The 11922-nt window shown below is 52.2% G+C and overlaps 1 long non-coding RNA gene across 1 annotated transcript; it reads right to left on the bottom strand.

Annotated features, from left to right (window-relative positions):
• Positions 1-365: 365 nt before the first annotated feature.
• On the bottom strand, positions 366-11243 carry LOC112664840 (uncharacterized). The gene is made up of 3 exons (XR_003140035.3): positions 9248-11243; positions 8598-8693; positions 366-5140 (listed from the first exon to the last, which is right to left on the bottom strand). It is a non-coding gene; the product is annotated as an uncharacterized LOC112664840 (long non-coding RNA).
• Positions 11244-11922: the final 679 nt, after the last annotated feature.

Below are 11922 nucleotides of genomic sequence, written 5' to 3'. Positions count from 1 at the left end.
AAGGAGTCCGGGAAATCACATGAGATCTGAGGGAGGCAGCTCTGCCCCACAGGGCTGGCAGTGGCCCCCTGCTAGCCCGAGACAACCCTGTCTCCCTCCTGAGTTCCCTTTGCCCTGCCTTCCCCCCACAGGGTTGTTGCTCTGTGCACAGAGACTCCTGCAGTTTCCTCAGCAGCCTGTGCACAGTTGATCCTGGCTGATCAGACTCCAGGCCTTCTAGCTCCGTTGCACCAGCACTCGTGTCAACACTCTGGGCAGAGGGAATCTGGCCCGGCAGGTTTGGGTCAGGTATCAATCGCTTGAGCCCGAGGGTAGATTTCTTCCAAGGCTGTATGGAAGGCACAGGTGCTCTGGAGAGGGTGGAGATAGAGGAAATAGCTGTCTCTCTGGTACAAATTGGCATGAGATAACTCAGAAATCCTCAGCATCGTCAGAAAAGAGAAAACAAAACGGCGAACATCTCTATGATCTTTTAAGTGATCGAATTCAGCTGGAAATTCAAGACATGAGCCTAAATTTATAGTGTCCAGGTGTTGAGAATGGGCCGTGCTACACAAAGCGCTCAATGAATATTTGTACACTGAATGGATCCACTGAACTATAAGAGGGTCACACAGTAGAGGACTTCTGATTTAAAAAGGAAAAATACCCCCTTACTTCCATGCCTAAAATGGACATAAAATTTCCAGTATCCTTCTTTTAAGGGGCATCCACTAAAACCCTACCCTGCGTACCACACTGGAACCTGGCAATGAGACAGACCCCAAGCCCCCTCTCTGGGCTCAGTCTGGTGGGGAAAACACAAGTTAAACAGGCAACCATGCTAACATATGTGCACATGTCCCAAACATGACGAAGGAAATCTAAACTCACAATTCTTTACTCTCTTGATAAATTTCACTGTGGCAAAAATGGTTCCAGAGTACTGTAGGCAGCGCTCACATGCTATTTTGAAGATGAAGATGGCATTGCTCCCATTAGAAAGCATTTGAAATATGTTTTAAATCAACAAAGTAATTAGCCTGTTAATTAAAAGTTTGATAATATAGGGGCGCCTGGGTGGCTCAGTCGGTGAAGCGTCTGACTCTTGATTCTGGCTCAGGGCGTGAATTCCGGGCGGTGAGATTAAGCCTCGAGTGGGGTTCTCCCTGGGCATGGAGCCTGCTTGGGAGTCTCTGTCTCTCCTCCTCCCCTCCTTGCACACACTTCCTCTTTCTTAAAAAAAAAAAAAAAGATAATATAGAATAGCATAAAAAAAGAATAAAAATTCCATCTATTCATATGTATTTATATACAGTGATTGTTTTGGTGAATGGTAGATGGCGAAAAAGTTCTGGAAATGGAGAATAGTGATGGTCACACAACCTTGTGAATGTACTTAATGCCGCTGGATTGCGCACTTAACAATGGTTACAATAGTAGGCTTTAGGAGCTACATTTTGTGCCACAATGAAAAATGAAAAATAATTCATACCAGATACACAGTTTTATGGAGCTGTTCTCACTTTATCACATAGCACATTTCTCCAAGTCATTAAAAACATTCATAAAGACTGAGTACTGTTTTATCTACAGCCACAGCATAATTTTATCACCCTTCCACTAATGTTGGATATATATTTTTTAAGATTTTATTTATTTAATCATGAGAGACACAGAAGGAGAGGCAGAGACACAGGCAGAGGGAGAAGCAGGCTCCCTGCGGGGAGCCCGATGTGGGACTCGATCCCAGGACCCCGGGATCATGACCTGGGCCGAACGCAGATGCTCAACCACTGAGCCACCCAGGTGCCCCTCATGTTGGATAATTGAAGTGTTTCCAATTTTTAAAATTATAAATGACATTTTTCATGAATACCTTTGTGACTAAAACGTCACCTGCTTTTTAGAGTATATCTGTGGCTAGATAAAGCCCTACAAGTGGGTTTGCTAGATGAAAGGTGCAACATGTTTAAGGCTTCTCATCCTTACTATGGGATTGTGCTTAGTAAGTGTGATACCGATTTTACTCCTGGCTGTACGAGAGAGCCACGGTCACACCCGCAGCCCAAACAGGTTCATTTGTGAGCGTCCCAGGCAGAGGGAATCTGCCCATGGCTCTCCCCTCCTCCTGCTCTCATCTTGCTTTCAATCTCCAAGCACTGCTTTTGGCTTAAAGCAGTAACAGTGCCCAGGCCGCTGGCTCAGACCCGTCTGAAAGGTCATTGGCAGTCGAACTCCCAGAATCCCAGAAATGGCAGGTGCATTCTGGAGAGAGACAGTGAAGGAGGAGGTGAGTGCCCATGAGGTCATGAGAAGACTAGGGAGACAAGGCGAGGATCACCTAGAGGGAGGGGACAATGAGACTTCTCAGCCAAACCAGGACACGAGAGAAGGGAACACAATCACTCATTATGTGGGAACAACAGCATAAACCAGAGCTGACTGTCCCAGGCAAACCAGGATTTACATCCACCTGACACGTCATCTGGGACCACATATCTACCCTAAAATCAGCACCAAGAGTCTGTATGGAATGTGACCTCAAACATCAGAAGCGAGGACCTTATCAGGGACTGTGGGTGTTTGGTTTCTAAAGGGAGGCAGCAAAGGGAAAACATGGCCTCATCGTCCAGGAAACATGCGATTCCGTGGGGTGACAGGCCAGCAAATGCACCTGAATGCTAATACCCTGCCTTGTCAAAGCAGCAAAGACCAGACAAGACCGGATACGGCCAAGGGACCCGGGAGAAGGGCAGAGGTAAACAGACCTGCAGGAATGTAGTTCCTGGGGTTGCACTGATTTGAGATGAGGCAAATTGCAATCAGGAAAGATCTAAGAGTAAGGCATTCTGGGACGGGAACTGGCTGGGGTAGACATGGAAGCAGATATGAGAGTTCTCAACTGCTGGTGGTTGAGCCCCTCTCAAATGTCAGGGCCAGAGCCAGGCAGGCACCTTATGATCTATGGAATAATTCAGTAACCAACAACCTCACAGATTCCTACGTCCAACCACCCTACCAAATAACAGCTAGATGCCCCCACTCACAGATGCAGGAAAGACTTTCCCCAAGAGCCCAGGGGCAGCTGTAATGTGAACTAAAGTGTCTGCTCACCGGGAGCTGTGGTTTCAGACGGGACGGACAACCGAGCACCTGCCCGCTCCCCCTCCTCCCCGGTACAGGCAGTAGGGACCTGCAATGTCTGTAGGCAATTTGAAAATAATAATGAAATGGACCAAAAGCTGCCTTGTTTGTCGTTGTCCCTGGGCCCATCAATTCTATCCGAAGTCACAGATGAAATACTCCTCCTTGAAAAAACTCCTTTGTTCTAAACAATCACCACGGTTACAATTGAGTTTTAAGAATACGTTCACATTTTCATTGCTTGCCCGATCGTAAACGTCCTATTCTGCACCTAGGTTCATTTGGAAAATTCTCTGTTCTATAGTTGGCCCCTGATGCACACAGACGTGACTGCATTGTGTTTGTTCAGTTTCTCGTGGTTTGCAATCCTCCTGGAGGCTAACCAGCCGGTCCCCGATCGCCCAGGACTTTGCTGCTTTTGACAGTGAACATCCCTGCCTTTGAGCTCAGCTCCGGAACAATTCATGTCTCCAGCTCCCCTGACAGATTTGAAATAACAATGTCACAACGTTGTGAATGCAAAGGAACAGAGCTTGAATTATTTCAATTCTATCATTCTACTTGTATTTTCCTTGTGGAAAGTGTAAGCGGTGGAGGTGCCAACTGCACGATGTGATACTTGTGTCCTGTGGGTACGGATTTTAGTTCATACGTGAAACATTTAATTTCATTTGAATAATACCTGTAGAATTGAAGTTTCTTCTTTTAAAACGATTTTTTTAAAACGATTTTTTTGTTGTTTTAAACCTAGAGAACAAATAAAGAAAGTAATAATTGCTGCTGGTTTTTACAGACATTATTAGCAGAAAACAACTTTGTTGTATCAAGGAGGAGGGTGTTAAAAAGTTTTCCATTTCAGGTGTCAAACTCAGTAGATAGGTGTTGTGCATAAATCATCTCATTTAATCTCCGTGGCAACCCCAAGACACGACTTCTATTATTTTCCCCATTTAGAGATGAAAAGACTGAGATTCAAGGTAATGAACTGACTTGCCAGAGAGGGCTGGGATTCTCATGCGTGCACTGTCACCAGGGCGCACTCTGTGCCTCCTGTGCTAGACCTCCAGCTGGGTCCTTCCAGAGAGAGCTGCTCACCAGGGTATGCAGGCCCACCCAGCTCCAAATATTTTTTTAAAAAGATTTATTTATTTTAGATGGAGGGCAGGGCGGAGAGTGGATCAGTTGAGGGAAGGGCAGAGGGAGAGAGAGAATCTCAAGTAGATTCCTTGCTGAGCCCAGAGCCTGACACGGGGCTCGATCCCATGACCCCTGAGATCATTACCTGAGCCAAAACCAAGAGTCAGACACTTAACCAATGGAACCACCCAGGCACCCCACTCAGAATTTTTTTGTAAGAATATTATAGCTGTCTGTTTCAGTTTTATATGGCTATGGGGGCTTTACCCCCAAACTTTGCTGGGGGTAACACAACCATCTATTACATGTGCAGATTTGGTGGGTCATGGACGGTAGGGCCAGGTTTGTCTTTGCTCTACGATGTCTGGGTCCTCAGTGGGGAAGAGGTGGCAGGCCGAGTGACTCCCTGGCTTGGGGCTGGATTGTATGTGTTGGCATCGGCTATCCGCTCACTGGGAGCTCAGCTTGGCTGTGAGCAGAGCACCTATACGTGGGCCCTTCACCTGGCCTGGGGTTCCCCCAGCGTGGTGGCCTCCAGACAGCTTCCCACCTTTCAAGGTGACCCAGGGCTCCAAAGGCTAGCATCCCAGCTCGCGAGGTGGAAGCTTCCAGCTGCCCTGCCTTTGCCACATTCTGTAGGTTTAAACAAGCCGCAAGGCAGCCCAGATTCCACTTCACTCTTGAAGAGGGGGCTGACACATTGGAGCCGCTGCCTTTGTAAAAAAATACAATCTGTGTCGCTTCTCTTTTTTCTTGTCCAGCTGGTTCTAACTCTTCCCAGCTCAGCTCCCAGCTGGGCTCTTCCTGGGACTTCTGGCTTCCTCCAGACCCAGGTCCTTCAGGTGGCTCCAACCCAGACAGCATTTTCGGGTGTGCCCTGCAAGAGGCAGCAGATAAGAGACGCATTTCTAGTGCTAGTGGGTGAATAGAAATCAGTTTAAGTCAACCAGGGAGATCCCACCCTCCCTCCCTCCTAGAGATTGAGAAGGTAAGAGGATATGATGACCATTCCACCCAACAAGACAGGAAGGGAAGTATACTGGGGAGAGTTGTTTCTTGGCAGAAGAGAGATGGAGGAAGCGATGCCCTTTCCCTCTTTCCACGAGCCTTTGCTTTATCTGTGTCTGATGCCTGGAACCAGGGCAGCTGTTGAGAACCATGAAGGGAGCTGGGTCCTCACTCTGAGCATGGAAGTGAGAAACCAAACAGGACTTGGGTCTTTGGTGTTGTTCCTAAATTTCTCAATGAATGAAGCTGGAGCCTCCCTTCCTTGAGACTTCTTGGTATGTGACAGGATTACTTTCCCGTTGCTGAAGCCAATAGGAAGCGTGATACTGGGCTTACTGGAACTCTTCTTAGGAAGCATCCTTCAAGTAGGCAGGAAGATTTTATTTATCCTTCCAAAGGAAGATACCCTTTGGAAAAGGAACTATGCCTGTCATTAGCCTGCTTGGTCTCACACCCGTCGCCCGATCCCATCAGGGCCAGGCTCTGTTTCTTGGGTGGATGGAGATGGGGGGCTGAGCTCCAAAAATCGCTTGCCAGCTCTCTTGCCAACTAGGAGGCCCTAGTAAGAGAATGGAGGAAGGGAGAAGCTGGGTCCTTCTCTTCCTGTCTCTCTGCTTTGAGCAGCGTCCCTGGCATTGGCTGCTTTCTCTCGGTGGTTCCAGGCCCCTCTGGTCACTGTGTCTCTGAACAGCCCCCAGGTGGCCACAGCTCTGCTGGGGGCCCTTCCTCCCTTTTATGTCGAGCCCTATGGGTGGGAGGAGCTTTGTGCAGCTGTTAGATATTCTGTTATTTCTGTAACTAGTTCCCATGTTGAATGCACCCTGCTGAACTGCGGGCTGGGGCCCTGCTACAGGGCATGGCCCGTCACAGGGGAGTGTTTAATACCTGCCTATGGTGGCTAGCCCCTCTGCCCGCCCTTCGCCCTTCGAGATCCCTGGGTCCTGTTGTCAGCAAGGATCTGATTGGGCTGATGGGAAATGCAGATGGAGGTCAGTGCTGATCTGTCTACACAACAAAGGAGAGGGCCCCTGGGGGTCAGAGGCTGCCCCCAGAGTGAGTCCCTTCATGTAGCCCTCAGTTCTCTCTCTACCCGAGTGAAGCCAGCTACATGGATGGTTACCTCTCTACGAGCCCTTATCATGGGTGCCCTCGGCCCCTCCCCAGCTCAGCCCAGCCCTGGGTGAGCCTTTCCAAGCCCATGTTTCTGTTTCTATTACCCAGAGCCTTCCTATGCCTTTGTCCTTGGGCCCCCCTGGTGGTACCCTGTGTGGTCACTGTCCTGGTGGCCAGACATACATAGCGCAAGCCTGGGAGCTGGCCTCCCTCTCTGACTGCATGCTCCTTGAGGACAGAGACCTCCTTGACCCATCTCCTCTTTGGCAGCTAGAGGGGGCCTGGCCTAGAATAAGGTTTCACAGATTGTTTGAAAGGAGAGAACATGAAACCCCTTGAGATGCTCCTATAGGTTCTCCTGATAAGCCCAGACACCCATTGCTTTATGCCTACGGACCCAATGGCTCAGCCCAGCACGATACTGTTGGCCCTTCAGTCCTGAGTCTGACTTGGCCGGAATGTGGAGCTCACACCAACGCCAGGCAGAGTACATGCTTTTAAGGCCCCTCCACATGCTATTTCCTGGCATGAGAGGAAGAACTCTGTGGGCTCTGGGGCTTCCCAGAGGTGGGGCCCCTCTATGGTGGAACTCCAGCAAGAAGTAGGCCAGTGGCAAAACCCAGCACAGGTTCTACAACATGTGCGGTCAGAGGCAGTCACCTGAAGCCTAGGAAAAAATCAAAAAAGGCAGTGGGTAAGGCCAGGCCCTTAGCAAGTGTGCCAAGGTGACCAAGAACCCAGCCCAGAGCTGCAGCTCGTGGATCCTCCCTCACCCAGCACATCAACTGCATGTAGGAGACACTCCAGAAAAACACATATTGAGGGGATCCCTGGGTGGCTGGGGATCCCTGGGTGGCTCAGTGGTTTAGCATCTGCCTTCCGTCCAGGGCATGATCCTGGAGTTCCAGGATCGAGTCCCGCATCAGGCTTCCTGCATGGAGCCTGCTTCTCCCTCTGTCTGTGTCTGTGTCTCTCATGAATAAATAAAATCTTTAAAAACAACAACAACACATAATGAATGAATGAATGAATGCCCGAAGGAAGAATATTCAGAATCTTCTCTTCCTCCAATTTTTGACGGCACATAGGGAGAAATTCTAATGAGCTAATCTGTCGTGTAACCACAAGTCACAGATTTCTCAGGGCAGCCCTCATTCCAACCTAACAATGTTGAGTGACTTCCGCATGCCAGGTACTAGAACCTGGACGTATGGAGATAAGTAAATTGTGGTCCTGACTTCAAAGGGAGTAGGAAGGGGGAGGGGACAAGACCCAAGGTGCCCATACTGTGTGATGCATGCTGTGATGACAGGCGGGCAGAGTCCACAGAACCAAGCAGTTGAGGACAGCTGGAGCACAGCCCAGCGCAGGAGAGGAGACTGGGAAAGTGAGCAAACCTCCGAAGGTCCTGCGTGCCAGGCTGAGGCATTCAGACTTTCCCTTCTGGGCCAAAGGCCACCAGTGAAGAGTTTTAAATAAACGAGTGAAATGGTCAGATCTGAAAACTTGTGTCCTGCTGTCAGCCCACATGGGTGGGAGGGGGCCTATGGGAATGCGGGCTCAGCACACGCATCCCGGGACTCTGTCTTCAGGCTGCTCAGAAGGCAGACTGTGAGGGGCAAAGCATTGCTGACCTCAATTTGCCAGTCAGATGAACTCCTGCTCCTAACATCTGGACAGGAGCCACCTTTTCTCCGCAATGTACCGTGTGGCCACCGACCTGCCATAGGGGGCGCTGTTGGGCTCTGGGGGCGGGGAGGGCTAGCCCACTTCCGGCCAGATGGCCTTTGTGCCAGCAACTTCCCAGGGAGCCACACCAGGGCGGGGGCAAGGTGGGGCAGTGATACAACACTTTATAAAACAAACGTCCTGGGACTTCCACATGGGTGTCTTTAGCTTCCAACAGAGGCATTTGGAGGTGCTCCCTTTCTCTGATGATGCCTGTGTTGCTCAGAGCAAGGAGGGCCTCCCGGAAGCTGTCTGTGCCCGGGGCACATCATTTGGATATTGGCAAAGATGGCACACGTTCCACCTTGGAGGGCGGATTGGATTTTTGGAAACACCTCAAGCAATTCAAGGGCAAGGCTAGCCTGCTGGTGAGTGATGGAGCTTCAGAGCACTATTTCTGGTCCAACATCCACATGTGACTAGAGTGTCCCATGGCTGCTTCCCAGGTGGCCTGAGTTATGGCGCCCTGTAAGGACAGGCCTTACCGTCTCCCAAGTCCTCATGGAACTGGATGCTGTGAGCCTCACTCCATAGTCAACTCTGTGTTTCTGGGAAGAAACTCGGCGCAGTAGCAGATGACCCTGCACATGCGGACAGAACACAGACTCATTTTCCAGGAAGCCCTCAATGCCTAACGTTCCAACAATCACTACATGGATATGTAAATGTTTGCTGAGTGTTCTCCTTGATGTTATTTAATTATTTCCCATAAAGATGCCTCCTTAAATTTGTCTTTATATATACCTTTATAAACCCTTTCGTGTGAGCAGCTCCTTCTTCAGACGTGTTCTCATTTTTGGTTCAAAAAACATATACAACAGATTTATCCATAAGCCTCATTGTAAAGGGGGAGTTAGAGATTCTCAGAAGATCAGAGAGCAAGAGCTTGCATGTTTCTGGATTCTGATCTAGCCAGAGAGCGCTTTACACAAAGAGCTGAGACCCAGTGAGGGGAAGGGAAGCCCAGGGCTCCAGAATGAGCTTGGTGGTGAGGGTAGCTAAAAAAAAACGGGAGTTGGTCCCGGAACTTAGGTGGGATGACTAAGGGTACAGCTCTTACTGGCACATCCAATGTGGCTTTTGACGTATTTGTTTGCTGCCATTACCTTTTCTGCACCAAACACAAAAATCTCACCTCTGCGTTAGGTGGAGCCACCACGTAGTTTACAAGGATCTGTTGCTTCTCTCCAAGGAAAGAAATAGTACCAGAGACGACAGAGTCTACCGAAAACATGCAGAAAGACATTAGTGCCATGCATATGAATAAGGCCAGGTTTAGTCATCACCGATTTATCTTCTCAAATCCAGGTTAGGAGCTGGGTTTAATGACTCAGGCCCTGCTAACTCCCAGACCCAAGGCCAAGGGCCTCTGTCCAAGAGCTTCCCTGTAGCCAGCTGGGCCAGTACTCAAGGAAGCAGCACTGCCTCCTTCTCTTGCTTCTGTTTCTCTAACTGGGTCAGATGGATCATCGGGGCAAGACGTGGCCTCCCCAGAGGAAAGTACGGCATGTGGGCAGGAGTTTGCATGTTCAGTGTGGGCTAGCAGGAGAGGCAGCATATATGGGTGACCTGGGTGTGAGCAGCACGTAGGTACAACAGAGGGACAGACTATCTGGCTTCCTCCATCAAGACATTGCTTCTAATTTCAGTTAATACCTCTAAATCTAAAATATAATCACACAACTGAGCTGAAACGGGATCCTAGATCTGGCCCTAAACTTTCCCTTAATGGTTGGAGAAAGAGAAGCCCAGAGAGTCAGGGAGGCGGCCAGGTCACACTCACATGGCAGTAAGCTGCTGGCAAGATGGGGGCTGACTGTCCTCCCCCCCCCCCCCCCATGCCAGGCTGCTACCAGGATCCCATGTGTGGAGACATCCCATCCCCACTGCCTGGAGGAGGCTGCAGAGCCGGGACAGTGTTCGTCTCGCAGTGACTGGCTGATTGACATGCCAAGGAGAACTGGGGGTGTGGGCACTGATCCCTGTTTGGCCGTAGTGCTGGACAGGGGAGACTTCTGGAATGTGGGAAAAACTCTGTCATTGGGACAAAATGTTTCTTCACAGAGAGGGGGGGACAAATCCTTGTGTTCACCATGATTCTAGAGCTTGTCCCATTTAGTGTCTGGGCTGTAACATTCTCTGATGGGTTCTCTTTTTCTTAATTTTTATTCATTTATGATAGTCACAGAGAGAGAGAGGCAGAGACACAGGCAGAGGGAGAAGCAGGCTCCATGCACCGGGAGCCCGACGTGGGATTCGATCCCGGGTCTCCAGGATCACGCCCTGGGCCAAAGGCAGGCGCTAAACCACTGCGCCACCCAGGGATCCCTGTGATGGGTTCTTGATCTCATCCTCCATAGGGTGGAGATAACTCCCTTTCTCTTGTCCCTAGTCCAGTGGTGCCTGGCACCCCCCCAGTAGCTGCTCAAGGACTACGTAAAAATAAAGTTGAACAAGGTATGCCCTAGGCCTGGGGGGACACTGCAAGGGAAACTTTTCAAACCTCACAGGCTTTTTGCCTCTGCAAAGATCCTTGGGTCATCTAGTCAAACCTCTTCCGAGGCCCAGAAAAGGGAGGTCATTGACCCAAGATCACACAGCAAGTGGGCACCAGGGACAGGGGAGAGCGCCGAGCTCCTCCGCAGCCCCTCTGCACCAACCGCCCCACCTGGGCCAGCTTTACCCGTCCTTTACATCCTCACAGGTGGCCCTCAGGTAGGTCACACCCCACACTCTAGGGTGGGACGTTGAGTGTTGCATTTCGCCTTCAAGGGGAAGAATGGTAAAATGAAAGACAGGGAAGCCCCCCACATTCCTTCTCCCCTCCCTGGGGCCAGCGGCGGGTGCCCGCTCCCCAAAGAGGTTCCCCCCTGCACCAGAGGGTTCACGCTCTAAGGGACAGCAGATTTCCCAGGGTTTGGGGTTTTTTATGTATTCATTGTGCCCTCAAAGCGAGGCAATGGCAGCCGCCCTCGGAGACGGCTGCACTGGCGACCCGTGGGTAGGGGCAGCGGAGGGGTTCGCTGGCTTGCAGCCCCTCCACGTCCTTCCCCGAGGCCCTGAGACAAGTCTCCGGCTTAACGCCGCGCGCGGCCTCGCGTGGCCGCCTGCCACGGGTCGGGGTCGGGGCACAGCTGACCGGGCCATGGCGCCCACCACCTGCCAGGTGACCCTCAGCACGCGCGCACCTGCCCCTCCGTGGGTCTGCGCCCGGGCGGGGGGGGCGGGGCCGGATGGGGCAGGTCCCGTCCCGGGGACGGCGGGGCCGGAGTCCACCTGGCGGGGTCCACGTGGACCTCGGGGCCCCGCGGTCCCCTGCCCCTGCCCCCGGGCACGAGGCATTTACAGCCGGGCGGGGGCACAGTGCTGCCCGGCGCGGGCGCGGACGCCGGGCATCGGTCCGCCGCGGGCTCCGCGGTCGTGCGGCGGCCGCTCCCGCCCCGAGGCCGAGGTCCTCCGCGCGCGCGGCCGGCGGATGGCGCCGAGGGCCGGGGACCTGCGGCGTCGTGCGCGTGCGCGTGCGCGTGCGCGGCCCGCCGCGGGGCCGGGAAGGGCGCGAGGCCGCCGGGGAGCCCTGCGGCGTCGTGCGCGTGCGCAAGGCCGCGGCGGGGCCGGGCCGAGGGGCGCCGGGAGGCGCTGACGTCGGGTCGCCCGCGCCCCCCCGCCCCTCCGTCCGGCCGCGGGTTGGCCGCCGCCGCCGCGCTCCGCCCCCTTCCTCGGAGGACGCCCGGACGGAACCGATCGCGGCTGGTTTGAGCTGGTGCGTCTCCATGACGACACGCGCGGCGCTATAAGTAGCGGAGCGCCGGC

Source organism: Canis lupus, chromosome 17, assembly GCF_003254725.2.
Source record: "Canis lupus dingo isolate Sandy chromosome 17, ASM325472v2, whole genome shotgun sequence".
Classification (NCBI taxonomy): domain Eukaryota; kingdom Metazoa; phylum Chordata; class Mammalia; order Carnivora; family Canidae; genus Canis; species Canis lupus.
This window is presented reverse-complemented; position numbering and strand designations above follow the sequence as displayed.